At 46.5% G+C, this 20,747-nt stretch overlaps 1 protein-coding gene and 2 non-coding genes across 3 annotated transcripts in view; 1 reads left to right on the top strand and 2 right to left on the bottom strand.

The window, feature by feature from the left end:
• GPD2 (glycerol-3-phosphate dehydrogenase 2) overlaps positions 1 to 5,516 on the bottom strand; it is a 63,159-nt gene extending 57,643 nt beyond the window's left edge. Inside the window, exon 1 of the mRNA XM_074594277.1 lies at positions 5,258 to 5,516. The gene's annotated coding sequence lies outside the window, so the exon portion shown is untranslated. The remainder of the gene's footprint in view (positions 1 to 5,257) is intronic.
• Positions 5,517 to 13,998: 8,482 nt separating this feature from the next.
• TRNAG-GCC (transfer RNA glycine (anticodon GCC)) lies at positions 13,999 to 14,069 on the top strand. Its single transcript has one exon. It is a non-coding gene; the product is annotated as a tRNA-Gly (tRNA).
• A 207-nt stretch (positions 14,070 to 14,276) lies between these two features.
• TRNAA-CGC (transfer RNA alanine (anticodon CGC)) lies at positions 14,277 to 14,348 on the bottom strand. Its single transcript has one exon. It is a non-coding gene; the product is annotated as a tRNA-Ala (tRNA).
• Between the last annotated feature and the right edge of the window lie 6,399 nt (positions 14,349 to 20,747).

The following is a 20,747-nucleotide window of genomic DNA, read 5'->3' as shown; positions in this document are numbered from 1 at the left end:
TCTGTTATGTTGTATATCTGAGTGCTTTATGAGGCCATTACCATGGTATCTGGGTGCTTCACATTCCATTTTAAACGAACACATCTAATAAAGTGAGTCACTCAATGGAAGACTTAAAAATAGAAAACTTATAATCACCACCACTACAGTTTGCATAACTTGCCATTGGCACAGCAGCATTGTCTAATTCAATCTTTCTCATTCCTTCCAAAAGCTTCTCAGGTAAGTTTTGGATGATGAGAGCCTCAGACCAACATCCCTCCGGGCTGAGCTGAGAGTCTTGCGCCGCCTCCGCTTCTCCAAACAGCGGAAGTTACTATCCTCCGCTCCCTCTAATTCAGCTTCTGATCCTTCTTGCAGAACTACTTAAAAGGTGGCCACTGTGACAGTGTGCAGAACAGCAGTAAGACAGGCCACAATTAGGATTCTTACTGTGGGTAACTTACGCGTTTAGAGCTGGACTGCTCTGAGAGTGTGTTACTGCCAGTTTCTGGGTGTGCCAGCACAGGAAGTGGCCAAATAACAAGGAAAAGGTGACGTCATCAGAAAATAATCCTGTTAGTACCCCCCTTAACAATATCATCTACCAGCTCTCCCACAGCTGTTCTTGTCTGCTTTTTAAAAGACTGAAGCGGTTAGTACTATATTACACAGGATGTCAGACCATACTAACTGAAATAAGCATCTTAGAAGCAAGCAATTAAAGTTTAAGTCAACCCAAACTGAAGATGCTTCCCCCGCAGCACTCCTAACAGTCATCAAGCATCTCTCCGCGCAGCCGATACGGGGCTGATCTCCTGGGCTGCCCTGGACTACTTATTACCCAACCAGCAGTGAAAGCGAACAAGAGAAGAAAGTAGCACACTTTGAAGGGCAACCAAAGCTTGTGATCTACTTCACCAGTAGAAGCCTGGGTCACTGACTCATGCACTTGTGACTTGTACATGTAATTACTGTAAGCCATATCTATAACGGAGCTACAAACCAAGAAAGAGTTCCAGTGGGTACAAAACGTGGCTGATCGCACAGCAGAGTCCATCCTCCAGATCCTCTCCTAAAGCCTCCGATGGTTGCTTCGGGTTCTTAAACACAAGTTACAGCACTTTAATTAAAGTAATTATCCAAGAACTACCTCACCAACCAAGCATGGAACATAATCCACAATATCCAGACAGCTTACAGGGTTACAAGTCCCCTTAAGCCGCAGACCACGCCACAAATTTGTAAGTTCCCATACACAGAACTCAAAACTCAAAAACCCTGCAGGCCACCCTGCACTAATAAGTGGAAGCAAAGCAGCAGTTTACCATATGGGGAAAATCCTTCCCACGCTCCAGTACAGGCAACTAGCTTGGCTATCATGCCCAAAAGTAGTTGCAGCACTTGTCATGCACAAAAATAAAGGAAAAACAAAGCAAAAAATAGGCGTACTATCCTCCTTCCTTCTCTTGGTCCCCACTGCTTCAAACTACTGAATTTGCTTTCTGTACTCAGGTGACCAGGATCTTCCCACTCAGCATTAGATGATATCAACTGCTTTAAGCTCCATCCTATAAGGAACAAACTTTTTTTGCTCCTCTCTCTACTATTTGTATTTTTAACCTAACCACTTCTTTTTCTTCTGTTTCATTACCCACCTACAAAAAAAATGTCTTACAGATAATGAGGGGAAAAGTCTGATTTGTAAATCTTTCTTGGGATTTCAGACAGTAAGAATCTTGCCAGAGAAAGCAGTATGTTTGGGAGAATGAGGCAATACTCTCAGACAATGGTGGCTGTAGTCCCAAGCACTGCACCTAAGAACTAACAGGAATACAAAGAAACACCAAGGTCACGAGTATTTTGAGCTTTCCCATCATACAGACATCATAATATATTTATCAAGTTTTATCAGAAAAGTATTTAAATTCCCTCCTGTGAATGAAAGATTACTTCAAAATCTGCCATCCAAGGAGTGGGAAACCTAGTCCTGCCTAGTCTCCGGCCTGATGACTGACTAAACGTATGCAGGATGATTTCTGTACTATTTTGTTCCTGTGCCGACATTGTCTGTTGCCTAAGTAGTTCAAATAGTCATTCTTGCTTTCTATATTAGCGGGGGTTAATATCAGCCATAAAACCCACCACACACAAAATACAAACTTGAAAATACTATAAACCAATTGCTCTGTAATTAGAAAGAGATGTTCTTGTTAGAAACAGTTTGTAGCTGTTCACCTTTTTTTCTGATATTCTTCATTCCGCTCACAGTTCATACAGATATTTGATTAGACGGTCTACCAATCCAGCTTGACCCTAGCACTGAGCTATATCCACAGTTTTCTCCCCACCCTTCCTTCCCCCAGTTCAAACACTAAAGGAGAAAGGATTAAAAACCAAGGTGTTTAGTTTATTACAAGACTGGACATAGACCTGCATATGCAAACAGGCACCCGCTCAAAAAATAACTACAAACTAGGTGATTACTTAGGTGTGTCAAGGAAGTAGCCTAGTTATATATACTGGAATAAAGATTGAGACCTGATAGTACATGCAAATCTAATGCCAGAGGAGGGGTGTGCATTCAATATCATTTTGAAATTAGAATCAACACTTGGTTTGAGAAACACTTTGCTAAGCAAAAAGGCACAGTCCAATACTTTGCACGCGGCCAGCAGAGAAAGGACAATCTGGGCTCCATCAGCATTATCAGGACATAACCCAGAGCAAGTTCATCGGGCATTTGGAAGCCCCTCTTCAGACAGAGCTACACATTTGCTTGGAAACCTGGCTCAAAGAAAGTCATTTAGGGATTCAAAATGTTTCTAAAAGCAACACTGTGATCCTGTAGAAAGAGTTTTGATTACAAATTGTTTGTTCATTGTGTAATAAAAATTGCTTTCTAAAGTAATGCTTTTTAGAAAAAAATGGGCTACATCTACATTAGCAAGAGCTGTGCCGCAGCAGACCCCTAAAGCAAAACAACAACTAATTCTTATTTCATGTTCACTTCTCTTTTTACCCAGCACTCAGCTTTTCAGTGGTTCCCCTCTGCCGAGAGCGCCCAACACGGCAGGGGCCAGGCAGGCAGGGGGTCAATGACGAGGACAGCTATCCGCGCTCTTCAGGAGGCAGGACGTTGTGGTCACGCTCACATCAGCTGCAGGGGCACACCCTTGGTGATAAAGCTAATCCCCGGAAAAATGCAGGTGCAAACTACAACTGGAAGGGCAGGCAATATGTTTTAGAAAAGGTAAAATAATACTTTAAGTCCTGTTTGCCTGCATGTAAGCAAGCGCTATCATAAAAGTAAGCTGTTGCTTAACAGAGCTACTTGTAAATGCAAACCCTTGTTTGGAAACTATCGAGATATTTACATGGGAAAGTAGAAAGTAACAATTGCAAACTGACTGTGGAAAAAGCACCTTTCTTTTAAATATTTGCTAAAGCTTGCAGAGGCTTGTGTGAAGACAAAATAGGCATCAGAAAGGAACCTATATGAGTTTTCATTTGGGAAACTGGTTTGCATTAGTGGCCTTTGAACCTACCACATCTATCCAGCTTTCCAAATTTCTATTAGCGACAGATTACCAGGTAGAAATGGATCTCCAGAGAAAATATTACATTATGTAATGAGGGCCTAGCTCACAAAGTTGTTATTACTATGCTCCTGTGCAGGCATACATGCGCACACACATAATTAAGCAAAACAAAGCATATATCCACATGCATACAATCAAAGTAAGGCTATAAATTAGATATAAGGTGTGTGTATAATTTTTATGCACATACATGCCTACTCAAAACTTTCATTCCAAGTTAGACTAAACAAAATTGGTAAATGGCTAACATTAAAATGAATCACATTCTGCTTATTGCTATTCTAAAGAGCCAATACTGGATTTTGCCTTAGCAAACGTTACCAACCCTTGCCTTACCAACCCCTAAAGATCTCGAAATATCAGATTGAGTCTTTACTAGGTAATCATCTGTCACTGCTCATCACTAAACATTTCTGAGGAACCGTACCTATGAATGAGCGAGAAAAAGAAAAGGCCTGATTAACTTCAATTGAAAATACACCACACTCTTAACAGCTGCGCCTCCAAGCTTGCTTCTTATCCATGGTCAGAAGATTATCTTACAAAGGGACTTCAGAGGCTTCAGGCCAACATCTGTGTAATTATATTTGAGCAACCTTCTCATGCTGGGAAACTTTCTGGGTGGAAACCCCATTGCAGGGCAGCAGCCATGGTTCACAGAGAGCTCGGTACAGAGGCAGACTGCAAACACAGAGAATGAAAATAAGACACAGAGAGGTGTCTAGCCACCACCAGAGAGCCACCAGAGGACAGAAGCAAGAGTCTGTAGTGGTAGCAGACTCACGTCTCTGCAGTGCTCCAAGTCTTGACGACTTGCCTCCTTGGCTGCCCTGCTTGTAGCTGGGCGCGCAGCGTGCCCGGCCAGCCTGGCGAGGCGTCCCTGACGCCCAGCCGTGCCTCGGCCCCCGCGGAGCTCAGCACAGCTGTGAGGGCCCGGCAGCAGCAAAGGGACAGCAGGACGGGTGGCAAGGGAAGAAAAGCACAACTCCTCCAGAGCGGGGAAGGGAGCGGTGGTGGAAAGGAGCTCGCTTGCAGTGCGCCTTTACTACCAGCTTACAGTAAATAGTAGAGTAAACTAGCAGGTAGTAAATCTAGCTGGTTTGAACTCAAGGTCTATACACACACGCGTTTATACCCTTTCCTGTAGTAATGGGCTTACAAACGTTTACTGAAGTGATTGGTTAGAAGAGATAATGTCCTGGTTTGAAGTGAGAACTCAGATAAGAACTCAGAAAAGTTTAGGACTGACTTGTTACACCAACACACTCTCACCCAGAAATGGTCCCACCAAAATGTTCAAGGCAAGCGAGAAGTAACCGTTTTAATTTTCCACAGCTCAGTTTAACTACAGCTACCCTGTTCTTTGCCCAGCATTTTTAATAATAGGAGATGCTGTATGCTACCAGCTCTACCTGAGAAAGAAAATCCAGTGAAAGAGTCCTGCACAACCCTCCTATTTGTTATATATGTGCAGACAGCTACCCATGAACAGACAGCAGGGCTCAGCCCCTCAGCAGGGTGACAACACACAGACAAACGGGACAGCTGCCGAGGGCTTTATACCCCTGCCATTAAAACAGCCACATACTCCATTTTTCGGTCGCTCTTTCCCGTAAGCTCCCGCTCCGCTATCAACCCGCCCCCCCCCACCATTACCACAACCGAAAGCCACTTACTCCAGCAGCCCGGCCGAGCCCGCGTCCCTCACGGCGGGTGGAGATGGAGGGAGGGCAAGCGGCCGGCCGGCTCCCTCCGGCACCTCCCTCTCCCCGCTCCGCCTCAGCCAGCCGGCAGGGCCGCCGAGGGCGGGACGGTTCTCCTCAGGAAGGGGAAGCCGCGCTAGGCCCCGCCGCTGCGGCCTGTTCCCGCCCTCCGAGCCGCGGGCTGTAGTGAGGGGCGTCGCGGTCCTTCACGGCCCCTCCTCCGGCTCGGGCTGGCCCCCGCCGCCCGCCCAGCCCGAGCCGGCCAGCGGGGACAGCTACGGCTCTTTTTTTTTTTTTTTTTTTTTCTCTGAGGAATTCTGAGGAATTGGTACTGGCCCAGGTTGCCCAGAGAAGCTGTGGCTGCCCCACCCCTGGAGGTGTTCAAGGCCAGGTTGGATGGGGCTTATGGGCAATCTGGTCTGGGGGGAGGTGTCCCTGCCCAGGGCAGCGGGGTTGGAACTAGGTCATCTTTAAGGTCCCTTCTAACCCAAAGCATTCTGTGATTCTGAGGAGTTCTGGTGGTGGTTCGCTTTTGGGTGACAGAGCGGTTTCTTCCTTAAGATATCTAAATACACATTATATTTATAGCCATTTATCAACTGCAGAGCCTTCCCTGCTTGCCTAGTGGGTTAAAGTGCAGTGCAGGAGAGAGAAGACCTTTCCAACATGTCTCTTGATCAGTGTTAGTGCCATAATACTCATAACCTGGATGATTCCTAGACCAGAAAAATGATAAATCTCTGAGGATCCACCTTTGAAAAAAAATTTGCAGTACAAAAGGGATGTATAGAAATTCACATCTTCTCTTTAGATTAGGTACTAGGAAGAAATTGTTTGCTGTGAGGGCGGTGAGCCCCTGGCCCAGGTTGCCCAGAGAAGCTGTGGCTGCCCCATCCCTGGAGGGGTTCAAGGCCAGGTTGGACGGGGCTTGGAGCAACCTGGGCTGGTGGGAGGTGTCCCTGCCCAGGGCAGGGGGTGCCACTGGGTGGGCTTTAAGGTTCCTTCCAACACAAACCATTCTATGGTTCTATGATCCTATGATTTTTCAGTTGTCCTCTCCAATGGCTCCAGTATGTCATGAAGCTGGTTGAGAAATGACATCTGTGGCTTGAACATCTGCCAGCTCTCTTACCTCAACTGAAACGTCTCATGAAACCCCGCTGAGCTCCTGATTTCTACCAGACTTGACAGAAGCACAATTTAGCAGTTAATCCAGGTCTTCCTAGAAGCCAGGCTTTCCACCAGCGGGCAGACTGCACAGGTACCCCTCTGGGACACACCTAATGGAGCCCACCACAGGGTGACACTCGCAGTCACGGAGAGGACACTGGCAGCGCAAGTGCTGGAACAGGGTAAACCTCACGTTAGTTTTGCAGCACTGGGTATGCAGGCTTGTTTTCCTTTATTGAGGGCTTCCTGAATTGAAAGCTTTCCAATTCTTTACCTCTCCAAAACAGCAGATCTCCAGTCATGAACTTCCCTGGGAACTTGCTGTGTAAGGCTTATAAGTGAGTTGCTGGCTGGGTGATACCTTGAGACATTTGGTATATCCTCATTCTTGTTGCTTTCTTTTCTGCAATACTAAGTGACAAGACTTGGAAGAGCTGCTGCTACGAGTTATGGTCTCTAATGTTCTTTGTTTCTCATCCTGGTTCCCATGCTCCAGGCTCCTAGGGACACAGCTGACAAACATAGCTGTGGTTTTTTGGGGAATCATCTGGAGATTCCTGCCTATTGCGTCTTCTGCAGTGAGAAAGCCAGACACGCATTAGTAATAAGCCAGGATCTTCCTCCCCCTCCAAAACTCATTGATGAACTTTTGGCTGCGCTTTTCCCTGCAAATTTACATTTTTAGTGCACTGCAGTCGTGGTTCCACAAGTGTTTGGGATCTCCTTTTCCATGCTGGACCAAAACATGAGCTGATCTTGTGACTATATCCGTAAGCCCGTCACGAGTCTGTCTTTGCCCATCCGCTGCTTCTATCAGTTGCCTGATGCAGTTGGTGCCACACAGGCAGGACCCCTGCACAGCCCGTGCTCTGTCCCTGGCTCCCTGCTTTCCAGGCACAGAGGGATCGGCTGTGCCTAACCGTACTTCTTGGCTGTCTCCCAGAAACTGCTTTTATTGCCGCTCTTCCGTGCTGACTGCTTAGTCAACACACTTTACAGGCAGCATGAGACGTGTTTTCTGTCAGGCACCGAAAAACAACCTGCTGCTGCCATGAAGGATGGGGCACATCTCCCTCCCTTCAGGCACGCTCCCGGCCCCCCCAGCCAGCTAAATGTCAGCAGCAGGTCCCATCTGAGGAGGCCGTAGGAACCTAATCCCTCCCTCTTGGGTCAGATATAACCAGATGAGCTAAATTGGAAGCTGCAATAATAATGTACGGCTATTAGCTCCCGAGGTGGCATTTAAAGTCAGTAAACAACTCCAAGGGTTGGATTTCAGAAGTTTTGCAAAGTAAGTGATACTTAGGCCACCGCTGCTGGGAGTAGTTTTTATCCCAGCCACGTTAGGAGACATGGTAGTGCTCTTAAAAGGAAGAAAGATCTCCAGTGGTAGCTGGAATTAGTACACTCCATAGATATTCAGGCTTAGGATCCGCAGGAATACCTCAGCTGAACTGAAGGAATGGAAAATGAAAGGAAAAACCTCAGAAGTGGATTCATTGGGTTTGTGTGTTGTTTTTTTTTTTTTTGAGAGAGAGAGTGTGAGAAGGGAAGAATAATAATTGGGCTAGGAATAAAAGGAGTGAAATGCAATTTGTGGTGTATAATCTCAGCACACACAAGTTCTAGGTGTGAATACCCACCCCATATCTGTGTACTAAGATGGCACTAAATGGTGCCGTTTCGTCTGTCCCTAACAAACATTCAAAACATCATCATAAATTTGTTAGAACTGGGAAAATATCCGTTCCTCCCACCCCTTGAGGTTGTTGTCTACCCCGTCGTGGCTGCATTGTCAGTGTCAGTTTATGGTGGTTTTTGATTGATTCAAACCAAGGCAGTGTAGGAGTGTAAAATGTGTCCAGTTTCCAGGTGAACGTGTTCTGCACCCCTGCACTTCTGTGGCTCATGAACTCTTAAAGGGGGTGGAAAATCAGAGCTCTGTACTTCTCTGCTCATAAAAGGGAAATCCAAGAACGAGTGAAAACTTTTACAAGGATCACATGTATCTAGCCATCTCCCTTTCCAAGGAGAGGTTCTCCGCGTGCTCATGGCGCAGCTCACAGCTAACGAGGGAAGGGCTGTTCTTTCCTCCCTTGATTGTGCTGTTTTACAACCACAGCTGTCTTTTCATCCTGGTTACTTTTCATCTCTGTTTTTATCTTAGTGCCTGGTTGGTAAAGATTGGCCTTCATGAGTTTGAATAGTGAAAGATTTTTATGAGGTTAAGCAAAAAAATGAGACGCCTTAAGGTATCACAAAATTCATCCCTCTTGAGTCTGTTTTTTATTTAATGTCTGGATGAAAATATTACCTCCTAAGAATCCGTGCGTGTGGCTTGGTCCCTGGGACACCTGCCAAGACAAGAATTTTAGATGCCCGAATCATGTGCTCAGCAGGTGTAAATTGTGTTCGGGGAGAGTTCACCTTTTGTCCTTAACCCCAGAGGCAGTTTCTCTTCATTAGCAAGGGAAGATGGAGAAAAAGATTATCATCGTTTCCTGACTGCTTGCCAAAGTTATGTATCATAAGAAGAAAATCTGTTCGTACATTCACAAATATGTTTTCTCCTAATCTGTCTTCAGGAAAATGTCTTTGTGAGGAGCAAGGGGTAATAATAATCGCAGAAGAGTTGGAACGAAGCGACAGAAACAGAAGCCGAATTTCTCTACCGAAATTTTTTTCAAGCAGGATACATGGCTGGTCCTGGAAGATAAAAGTCCTTAGTCATGGCTACAATTAAACATTTAAAAGTGTTCCCGTCTCCGGCTGCTGCTATCAGGTATCATTCGGAAATACAAGTGGATTTCTTCATATCAGATACTCAGTTTACCAACGCAACCAGGCTGTATCGCTAGTGTTTAAATATTTTCTCTTTACACTGCAACAGACAAAAACATCCACTGCGTTTGTGTGTGTGTCTGCAAAGAGAAAATGGCTCATTTTTCTATTGAAACTAAAGTAATGGGTTATCATCATAATTATGTCTTATTGTTTGCTGTTACATAAGGAGAACACATTAGGGCTGAGTCACAGAAACAAATGCAAAAATTGCAGTTTAAAAGAAGAAGGTTACGGGTCACATTATTTGTTGCAGAACAAACACAATAATTAGTTGGCCGCTCCCTGCAATGGCAGCAGAGGCAGTGTCAACGCCGGGAGAGCCGGGCAATGGGAGAAGCGATGTGGAGCATCCGTATTTTTCTGGGGCAAACAGCTGAGCTGGGTCTAACAGAGAACGGGAACGTCATTGGTAGAGAGGGAGAAAAAAAAGACAGTATCTTTTAGAAAGCAAGACTGCTTGGGCTGTTCAAGAGTATTTATTTTCTGTTGTTTAAAAACCTTTGTTGTGGCAGGAAATATGAAAAATTATTTTAAATTTATTTTCTTTTTATGTGTGCCAGAGAGAGGAGATTATATTCAGAAAATAAAATGAAAAATGCTTGTTGGAGTTTATGCTATGTTATTTTTTTCTCTCAGACGACAGACCAAAATCAGCCCCAGTGAATATACACATCTGCTTTTTATCCAGATATTTCCTCCATGAGATTGATTAGGGAAAAATCTTATAAAACCTGTTCTGAGGCACATACAACCACCTTGAAAGCCTATTATTCCAGTACCTGATGAAGAAATACAGGGTTTGAGTCTCTTGTTCTCTTCCAGTGTCCATTTCACTAGCATTGCTTGCCTGATGGCTTTCGCTTGTGACCATTTGAATAGTGTCTGGGACAAACATTTTTGGGGTGGCCACAGGTTTATAAGGAACTTATGCAGATCACTGCAACATAATCAATAGCTGTGTTGGGAAAAATTGTTTTAAATAACCAGATATATGATTGTCAATTTGGGTTTGGTGACCTTTTGTAATCCAGAACTGTTCAGTTGAAAACAGAGGGATATAGGAAAATCTGTAAGTTTCCTCTTGGCCGATATGGGAAGCAAATCGACATTCCTGGATGTAAGAGACTCCTCCCAGTGTCAGAAGCCCCTGGATGGGATGCTGCGCCTCAGCTTCCTCTCGCCGCGGGTTTTGACCATCCTGCAGCTTCCCCAGAATTTAAGATTATACCTTTTCATCTACAGAAATATTTTTCCCTGCAGATTTAAATAATTAATTGGGACGTGCCTGGTGGGTCTTGAGATAAACTTAAAGGAGGCAGCAGATACGTGTGACCAAGTGACCTTTTGCTGTCCTGCTCGTCCCTGCGCGCTCACTGTGCTCAAAGGGACGCTGTCAAAATTGCTAGCCCTTAAAACTTTAACCTGCACTGACAAGTTGTTCTACATTATAAATCCTACCTAAAAGATTACCACGATTGTTTTGTTTGTTTTGTTTCAACAGTCTTTGCTGAAGGCTCCACAATACGTATTCATTTGTCCTTTTGGGCAGGTGGATATTTTTAAATGCCCAGCTTATTCCGTGACCTGTTAAAATCGAGTTGATGTGCGTGTACTCCACTCAGCGCAGAGCTCACCGGGGAGGGTACCATTTTTCTGCACTCCAGAGACAGAGACAAGAGCGCGCGTTGGAAGCCTGTACTGGAGAGGCTTTCCGAAGCCATTTTGAAAGGCCTGCAGTTATCCTTCATTATTTTGGGGGCCAGTAAGAAGTCTTGACTGGACATCCCTGGTCATAGTCAGTATTAGGTATGTGTTAGTTAAACACGAGAAACTGATGACCAGGCAGTTGGCTCTTATAAAGAGGTATGTGATATTTCAGGTCGGTCTGAATTACTCCTTGGGCATTATTTCTAACAAGATGTCCAATTACTACAGCTCCACATGAAGAGGTGAATCAGCGCAAACAGTACAGGCATATCACACTTTCTCTTTTTTTATATACCAATACGGGGACCGATGCAACGCCGGTTTTAAAGCGGGTGGCTGCCCAGCTGCTAGCACATCGCGTGACACAGGGACACGTGTCCATACCAGCGTGGGAGGAGGGAAGGAATTATATCCACTTACCCCACCCCAGGTAATCCACACCTGCAGCTGTAAGCTTGATTTGAGCTGTTTTACCTCTGCCTGTCTGTCATCCCTACCTTGTTCCTCTTGCAGCTGCACTGGCTGAACCAGGATGTTCGCGGCTATGTCTCCTTAGCTGCCGGAAAGGTTTTTTAACTGAGCCAAAGGGGATGATGTCCCGCGTCCTGACAAGGTAACCCCTCTCACCCGTTCATCAGATGTTAGATAGAACTGTACAAAAGTACATTTTAAGCAATCTCACTAAAAGTAGTTCCCTAGATGCTATAACCTTGTTATATGAAGTTGGATTCTTGATGCCATTCAAGCCATCTACTGAACTTCTAAAATTAGATATGTTTTACGGATGACAGCCAGAGTCACATTTATTTTTATGAAGTATTTGAACTTAAATTTTGTTTAGGACAGTAGTTTCACGGAATGTTCCTGTACTGTTCTGCTAGCCCTACACATCCTTCTGCACTGAGGTTTTGCAGGGAGCGTTCTCCCAACCCTTGTGATGATTAAGGCAATGAACTCCTCAGGACTCCTTGTCTTACTGGAGTAGGATGCTTATTCTTAATCAGCTGAACCAATCCTCTGAAATTTTTACCAGTTGTGAGACTCTGGACCACCATTTCCTGATATTATATGTCTTGATTCTCCTTCATTCAGCACTCTCCTACGTACAGTCATTTTTAAAGGGAAGCCAAGTACGAGCCTGTCTCATGCAGCTTGAAAAGGGGTTTCTGGAGCGTGTTCTAGAGCAGCATGTGAGCTCCAGTGAGGCCTGTCAGTTGCCAGACTCCTCCTGATTTGCAGAGTTCCCCGTCCTGCGTCAGCCGACACCCACAGACGTTCTGAGCAGAGGCAAAACGTGGTCTAACGGCCATGGGAAACCGCTCTCTAAATTATTAACTGTGGGTGCAAGAGCAGGTTTCGTTTCTGCTCTGGGAACCAGACGGGTTTGCTAATAGTGCAGAGTTGTTAGTGTGGCGAGCCCTGTAAAAGGATTCTCTAAGGAGCGGCAAAAGGCAACCTGTGGTGTTAATCCCCCTGAACCCCCCAGGAGAACCCGCCTGGGGACTCTTCTCCCTCCGGGAATGCTGGTGGTGCCCTGGCTGTGTGCAAGCACTGCCAGAGCATCCCCATCTCCCGGGTCTCCCCTCGACAGAAGTGTCAGGGGGGAGAGAATGAAAGTAGGCCGGGGGGAAACTAGTTGGTCAGCTATTGCTATTTACCTCAGCGGGCCTAACTTTCAGATCTATCGAAATAGTGAATTAAGGTCTTCTCAGTATGAATATTTTTTGCCTGACTGCTTTGGGATTTCTGGTCTAGGCTTGTCTGGGAAGACAGTTTTTCAAGGCTGACTGATGCAACCGTAAGCATGAGTTAAATATAATTTAATCAAATAACTCTAAATAACAGTTATTATTTGAAGTCTTTACTATGTTACTTTCTGCCAGTGGAAATGAAGGAGTTGCAGTGAAGCTGAGGGAAAGGGAGCCGCACTGGCACTGTCCTTGGCCTGCGTCGCCCCTCTGGGCCGGGGTGACTGGGAAATGCTGTCTCCTGGTGTCGACTGGCCGGCGAGCAAATTGTGGCCTTCCAGGTCCACTGTGAATGACAGTTTTGCTCAGCTTCTGCTTTGCGCACGCAGAAGAAATTCGCCCTCTGGATGAACTGCACACAGGGATGGGAACCATTGGGCAATGGCTGCGGGGTGAGCAGCCGGGGCCTCTCCACGGGGAAGTTTACATTTCCCTGTTAACATATGTTCAGGCAGGAGATTGGAACATTTCCTGTAGTGTCGAATTACTGTTCATTGAGGAAGAAAACACCGGCTTACCACCTTTTGTGAGGTGGCTGGTAGTAGGTGCTCATCCTGTCTGGAGGGTGTTCTTAAGCACAGCGATTCCTCTCGTCCCCACACCTTAATGCTCTCCCAACGCCAACACCTGATGCTGCTTTGCCTTTGGCAAAGCACTTTGGCTCATGCATGACCGTCCATGGGAATGTGTCCAAGGCAAACTAAATATCAAGCCGGTATATAATTTGTATTGGAACATGGCATCATTACGTCACGGTGCAGGCAATGGCATTCTATTGGTATCTCATCACTACACAATGTTTCATTGTACTGAAATGTCAGGACCCACAGCACCGCAGCAACCGACAAAGGAGAGATGTAAGTTCAGACATTGTGCCGTGATCATTCCTGTATTAGTAGATCCTGTGAGCCTCTGAGCCCTTAACTGCTGGGCTCCTCTGGCACAGTCCTTCCCGTGTGGAAAAGAATCAAAAATACACCTTTTGTGACTTGGTCTGAAAGCTTATAAATGTAAAGGGTGATGGGTATATTGTACAATTTTCTAGGGTTTTTTATTCTTTAGAGGGAAAAATGCATACAGACATTGCTAACTTTATAAAAACCTTTCTTTTCCCTGGAAATAATGGCTCGAAACTACTAATTATGAACGTGGAACTGAAAAAAAGAGAAAGAAAAAGAAAAATAACCCCAAATGCCTAGGATGAGCTGTTGGAGCAGGGAGCAGGGGAAAAGAGCCTTTGAATGTGCATTGGTGGTTCAGTGGTAGAATTCTCGCCTGCCACGCGGGAGGCCCGGGTTCGATTCCCGGCCAATGCAGGTCTCTTTTATCTGGCTTTTGAAGCCGGATTTAATCCCGGAGCGCTTCCAGCACCTTTTTTTTTTCTCGCGGGGCTCCCGAGCGGGAAGAAGCGGTGCTGCAGGGGCGAAGACACGTCCTACCGGCGGCTGCTCGTCCCTGCTGTAAAACGGGAAGGGGAAAAAAGGTTAAAAAAAGAAAGCAGAAGGGGGAAAAAAAGAGCCAGATGGAGATGCCGGGGATTGAACCCGGGACCTCACACATGCGAAGCGCGCGCTCTACCACTGAGCTACATCCCCGGCTATAAAACTGTTGCGCCACGCGCTATCCGAGGGCGGGTCCGGGACCGGCCCCGCCGCCCCCCTCAGCCCCTGGGGGCGGTGGGACAACGGCGGCGGCCGCGGTGCCCGTGCGCAGCAGGAGGTCCGTGTCCGGGGGAGGGGGGTACCCCAGGAAGAAGCCCCCACGGTCCCCCGGCCGCTGCTCGATGGCCGGCGTCCCCCCTTCTGTGAGCCAGCAATGTGCCCTTGTGGCCAAGGAGGCCAGTGGTCTCCCGGGAGGCATTAACAGGAGCGTGGCCAGCAGGTGGAGGGAGGCCATCCTCCCCCTCTGCTCTGCCCTGCCCCGGGGAGGCCACAGCTGCAGCTCTGGGCCCAGGGCTGGGCTCCCCGCTTCCAGAAGGACGGGGAACTGCTGGAGAGAGTCCGGCGGAGGCTGCGGAGATGCTGAGGGAGCGGAGCATCTCTGTGCTGAGGACAGGCGGAGAGCCCTGGGGCTGTTCCGCTGGAGAGGAGCAGCCTGAGAGGGATCTCCTCAATGCCCAGCCACAGCTACAGGGCGGGGGGCAAGAGCGTGGGGCCAGACTCTTCTCAGTGGTGCCCGCGCACAGGACAAGGGGCAACGGGCACAAACCGGGACACGGGAACTTCCAGCCCCACAGGAGGGAAAACTCCTTTCCTGGGAGGGTGCCCGAGCCCTGGCCCAGGCTGCCCAGAGAGGTGTGGAGTCTCCTGCTCTGCAGAGATCCCAAACCCGCCTGGACGCGTTCCTGCCCGACGGCTCTGGGGGACCCTGCTCTGGCAGGGGCTGGGACCGGGTGACCTCCAGGGGTCCCTGCCGACCCCGGACGCTCTGGGATTCTGGGATTCTTTCTCCACACTGCAGTGCCCAGCGGTGCCCTGTGGTGGCCCAGCCCCCCAGGACCCCCAGATGGTTCCCCAGGAGCCCAGAGTGCACACAGTGCGGAAACGAGCACTAAGGACCCACCTAAACACTGGTGTCTTCAGTACATCTTCCTGAACCTCAGATTCTCCCAGCAAATCTGCAGCTTCCAAGTTGTCAGGTAAGAGCTGGTGCATCATGACAACAAATTCCCCTCTTCTAGGATATTTTCCTATCTAAACAAGGACTTGGCAGGTTTAAAGCCCTGAAACTAAAAGCAAAAGAACCCAGCCAGGTTCTTTTGGTGGCACATGCCCAGCAAAACCAGCAACTTCCATTAGCTTTAGTGGGAACTGCCTGGTCCCACTCTCCGTTCAGGTTTATTTTCGGAATCCAGGTGCTATTCTCCCCTCAATATGTATCTATACGACAGCATGTAATACTGGAGTGTGTTTAATTCATGCTCTTACAAGAAGCTGCCAGAAGCAGCCGTGCCTGTTTCACAGCCTGGGACGAGGAGGCCCCTTCGCCGCCCAGCGCGGTTCCTCCAGCGTGTCCCATCTCATGGAATCACAGAATCACCCAGGTTGGAAGGGACCTTTCAGATCATCGAGTCCAACCATCAACCCAACGCTGCCCAAACCCCCACTACCCCACGTCCCTCAGCACCACGTCTGCCCGGCTTTTAAACACCTGCAGGGATGGCGACTCCACCACTGCCCTGGTGTTGTGGTTTTGGCCAGATTGGCTGATCAGAATGAGAGATGGCCCCCTCCCTCCCCCAGAGGAGAGGAAGAGAGAAGGAGATTTATGAGTTTAGAAAAAGAACTAAACTACTTTAATGAAAATAATAATAAATAATACAATAGTAAATAATAATAGAATAATAAAAATTAAAGAAAAAAAGTATATATACAAAACCGTATCCAGCTCCCAGGATGGCGATCGTGTCACCAGCAGACACAGGGAAAGTCCCAGCGCGGAGTCAGCGAGGAACAAGAGCTGAATTCCAGAACTAGAGTCAGGAGTGCTCGGATCGGGATCAAAGGCAGACGAACAGACAGGGTCCTCCTTAGACGTCGGCCATTGAAGAAAAAGCGAGCCAGAGCCGCCTCGCCCCTTTGATCCCTCAGCTTTTACACTGAGCGTGGTGCAGATGGGATGGAACACCCTGTTGGGCAGTTTGGGGTCGCCTGTCCCATCTGCTCCTCCCTGCAGGTGGGACCCCTCTACGCTTCTCCGCTTCCGACCCTCCAACGGGGCAAACAGCGAAGTTAGCTGACCTTGGTTGTTATAGCAATAAGTATAAGCAAGAGCCTCTGTGCGCACCATTCCTTGGTATAATCAGGTCTTATCACCCTGGGACTGAACAGTTTCTGAGCAATACGCTGTTAATTTCAGACTTTAGTCAGTTAGAAGAGGCCCAGCTAAAAAGCAAAATTACAAATCAGAAAATTGGTTCTGTTTTACCTCAAACCAGGACACCTGGGCACCCTCTTCCAATGCTTGACAGCCCTTTCAGTGACGAAATCTTTCCTAATATCCATCCTAACCCTCCCTGGCGCAACTCGAGGCCGTTTCCTCTTGTCTTGACATTCAGAACCTCGGCGACTCCCGTTTTTCTATCCTGTGAGAAAACAGCATTTAACAGCTTGACTTTCTTCAAAACAGATTTTAAGAAGCAGCTTTCTAGGAGTTACTGAATTTGATTTTCATAATTAACATGACATAGAAACTATTGGATATGTCTGTTAACAGGAAGCCCGGAAGCTTGGAGCCAAGGGTGCAGAGCAGGTTAATACTAACCGCTGCAATAAAAACACAAAGCAATTTAAAACCTTCTCTTCGGGTTTTTCTTCTTCTGTTTACCTTTCCATAGACTTCAGAATAGCAGAAAATGAATAATACAGATATTACTATGCCTTTATGGGTTTCTCAGCGGTGATGGACAGTCACTCCAACGGTGAAACGTCCCGCTCGGGAGGGGGATGCAGCAGAGCGCATTCCCGCTGCTGAGAGGAGCAGCTCCAGGTCCAAAGCATATCTGCAAGTATTTAATTACTCTCCCTTTGGAGCCAATACAAGAGCTTATGCGCTGCCTGTATTAAAGTGAAACAACGCTTCTATTGCAGCTCCGTATAAACATCCTCCAGACCCTCACCTACCAAATACAGAGTGAATTGTATTATTCAGGCAAGAGTCAACATGAGGGTGCTACGGGACAAAATAAGATGCCTTACACTGAGCTGTAAAGTAAAACAAAATGACCCATCGATGGCTATAGAGCGACTTGGTGGCACTGCGTGTCCTTCCAAGTGCAGGGGGCAGAAATGGCGCTGCCACAGGCACATCTCCCGCTCCCTCCCTCTGTCCCGCAGGCCCGGGGCTCAGAGGCAGCCCCTGCGGCCAGGAAACACTTTGTCATCTTGTGCCGGGCAGTTTTTAACGCTGCTGGATGCCCGGCACAGGCTGGACATTCAGCAGCTCCCTTTGAGGGCTACATTCACCTCTTTGTGTTTGGGTTGCTGTGCTGACAGCAGGGAAAAACAGTCACTCTGGCATCTGGCAGCTCCTCTGTGTTCCTTGTGGGATTAACTCATTCCTGGTGCCTCCCGAACTTCACGCGCCTTTGGGGGGCCCTTCCTTGGCCCTGGGGATGGGCTTTTCACGGGGTCTGCTCAAGGTTCTGCCTTTTGCATCGATTCTCATTAGGCACCCGCTTAAATTCAGTCTGGATTTTCCCCAGCAATTTTTCTCCAAGCTGATGGCGCCGGTGGCAATGGCATCGGCCGTTTATTAATAAATAGCTACAGTTATTTTTCTTCTATCATATGATCATATTGTCCATTTGTTTGCAAGTATCCAAACGAGTCAGCTTAGAATATTCACGAATCTGTTACACTATTTATGCTTTATTTAGCGTTCCTCTCATCCTTCAAAAAACATTCTTGTCACAGAGCAGGAAAAAACATAAAGTGACAAATTTCAGGGGTTATGAACAACAAACTAACGACTGACTGACGCCACTTACCAAAGCGTTTGAAAAGGTAAGTATATTAGAAAAAACTGAGGACAGAGTTGTGATTTGCGAAGCTGAACAACTCAAAAAATTGCTGATGTTATTTACCAAACAGCCACTAATCAGGGAGTACAGTGCTCGGAATTACCTTTAGGAAGTTCTGCACGTACGTTAGACTGAGTTTGAATTAAGTTACAATCTTCAGTCCTCCAAATACAAATTGCTTTTCCCCCTGTATTTTTACGTCTTTGATTTTTATTGCATTAACTCCCTTGTTCGTGGTGGTCAACTGGAGGAACGAAGCACAGAAGCCTTTCGTGACCCCCAGCCGCGCCAGGCGTGCTGCCCGGCCCGAGGGCTCAGCTGGGCTTTGCTGTTCCCGCTCAGAACATCGTGAGAACATCGTAAGAACATCCCAAAAACACAGGTTACGCACCAGCCCATAGTAAAGAATTATGAAAGTTAGAGTTAAAGAAGGAGATAAAAAGGCAAAAAAACAGGATTAAAGAAGTGAACTGGGAGATTCATTAGGGTTGCAGGCAGATAAGTAAAATATAGCCCTGCAGAAATTATTTGACTGGCAAATTAATTACACAATATTACAATGGTTTTCTCAGGCAAATTTAGCCCTTGGGAAGCAGGTAGGAGTCTGCAGGACTTCATAAAAGAGCCTCGACTGGTCTTCAGCTTAATCAGAGATGAAAATTAACATTTCAGGATTTGAGGCAAATAGGAGGGTTTTTGTAAAGCTCAGAGAGACAGAGCCTAGCACCATTATACAGGTTTACACAGTGTAAAGTGTCCGGGCAGAGGAATGCTCCTGCTTTCTTTACAGGCCTTTAATTTACAGCCCTACGAGTGACGCCAAGGCAGAGCTGGTTTGGGCACCACCATGGCAGTCTCATGGGGACAGACCGTGCCACAGGACACTTTTTATTTGTTCAGAGAATGCCCGATTAAAATGCTCTGCAAAATATTTGACCCCAACCTTGCAAAAGTACACTATTATTATTATTATTATTATTATTATTATTATTATTATTATTATTATTATTATTATTATTATTATTTCCTAACATGTTGAGTTATTCTCTGAACCTCATTCCACATTTGCCATTCTCACTCCGTCCCCAGCATGCAGAAACATAATACATAACATTTTATTTTTTTCCAGTTTGCTTCCTGAGTGTCATATTTTTAAGAAGGAGATTTTATGAGCTCTCTCTTGGAACAGTCTTTGTTGTCCCTAGAAAAGCTTTGGAAGTATCTATATCCCGATTGAAACACATCACCTTCTAGTGACGAGCATCACACGACACGCTCCTTAGCCCCGTCTGAACCACAGTATCATTGCAAATATTAGGTAAGGTCTTTCCTGATTGCCTGAAATTACACAACAAGAAGGCAAGGCTCATACTCATTGCCTTATATCAAAGCGTAACTCTTACTCCACATTACTGCCTTGCATTTCACCTGCCAGCGCTCCCTTTTCTTCAGGGGAATCTCTTGCTTCTCCATTCTTCGTGCTCTTCAGCTTACATCTGGAATCCCAAATGTCTTTTTTTTGGAAAACAGGAAGATGTAAATCTTTTGGAAATACATAATTTTGAGCCCTTACAGGATGCGGTGTGTAGCCCTTTAAGCTTGTGATAAAAATGTGTACAACCAAAGGGACCCGGAGACGCGGCCTCGTGCCCACCAGTGCTGTTTTGCACGTAGTGAGGGCTGTTCATCGCCGCTGGCTACAACAGCCCACAACCCCGGCTACTGCTGGTAGGGCTACTGCTGGTAGCTCCTGCAGAAAATACAGTTGGATTTAATTTTTCTTACTGGGCTACTTTCGAGCTGATAGGAAACTGGAAGCTTTACATTTTGTCTCATTTCAGCAATAGTATAATTACTGAATTATAAGAATAATTAATTCAGTAATTGTTATATATATCTTCATTATATAAAAATATCAGAATAACCGCTTTATTCCTCTGCACTAGTGCAAGTAGATTGACACAAATACTGTCTTAGAAGAGCATCTAGAAGACACCTATTGCATGCTGTTGTGGTTCTGCTGCCAGGCAGCCATATTACTGCAAACGAACCTAAAAATAACGTGAAAAAGCATCATGCACCGAAGAACAAGAAGAATTTGTTACTAATAAAAAACTGAGCAAAGTGAAAGTCTCAGTGGCAGTGGACATCAGGAACACGAATAACTGAGAAACCCCCGGGACAGGAGTTTAATGCTGTTACTCAAGTGAGCAAATCCCTGTAAGGGATGTTCTACCTGGAGTCTCAAGTTCATCTCGAGGAAGACAAAGTGGTGCGTGTCACGGAAACTCCTTCCGTGGGCTCTGAGCTTCCTACCCTCTTACGGTGCTCAGGCTGAGAAAGAAGAGGTTACTCAGAACCAGAAAGTAGCAACAGAAAAAAACCACAGGGAACCAGAAGAAGAAAAAAAAAATGGGCAAAATAAGGAGTATTTTTCACTTTGGAGCTTAAATTAGATAAAGTAGCAATAGCG

The sequence above is a fragment of the Larus michahellis genome, chromosome 7, assembly GCF_964199755.1.
Source record: "Larus michahellis chromosome 7, bLarMic1.1, whole genome shotgun sequence".
NCBI lineage: Eukaryota > Metazoa > Chordata > Aves > Charadriiformes > Laridae > Larus > Larus michahellis.
Note: the sequence above shows the minus strand (reverse complement) of the source record. Positions and strands in the feature narration are given on the sequence as shown.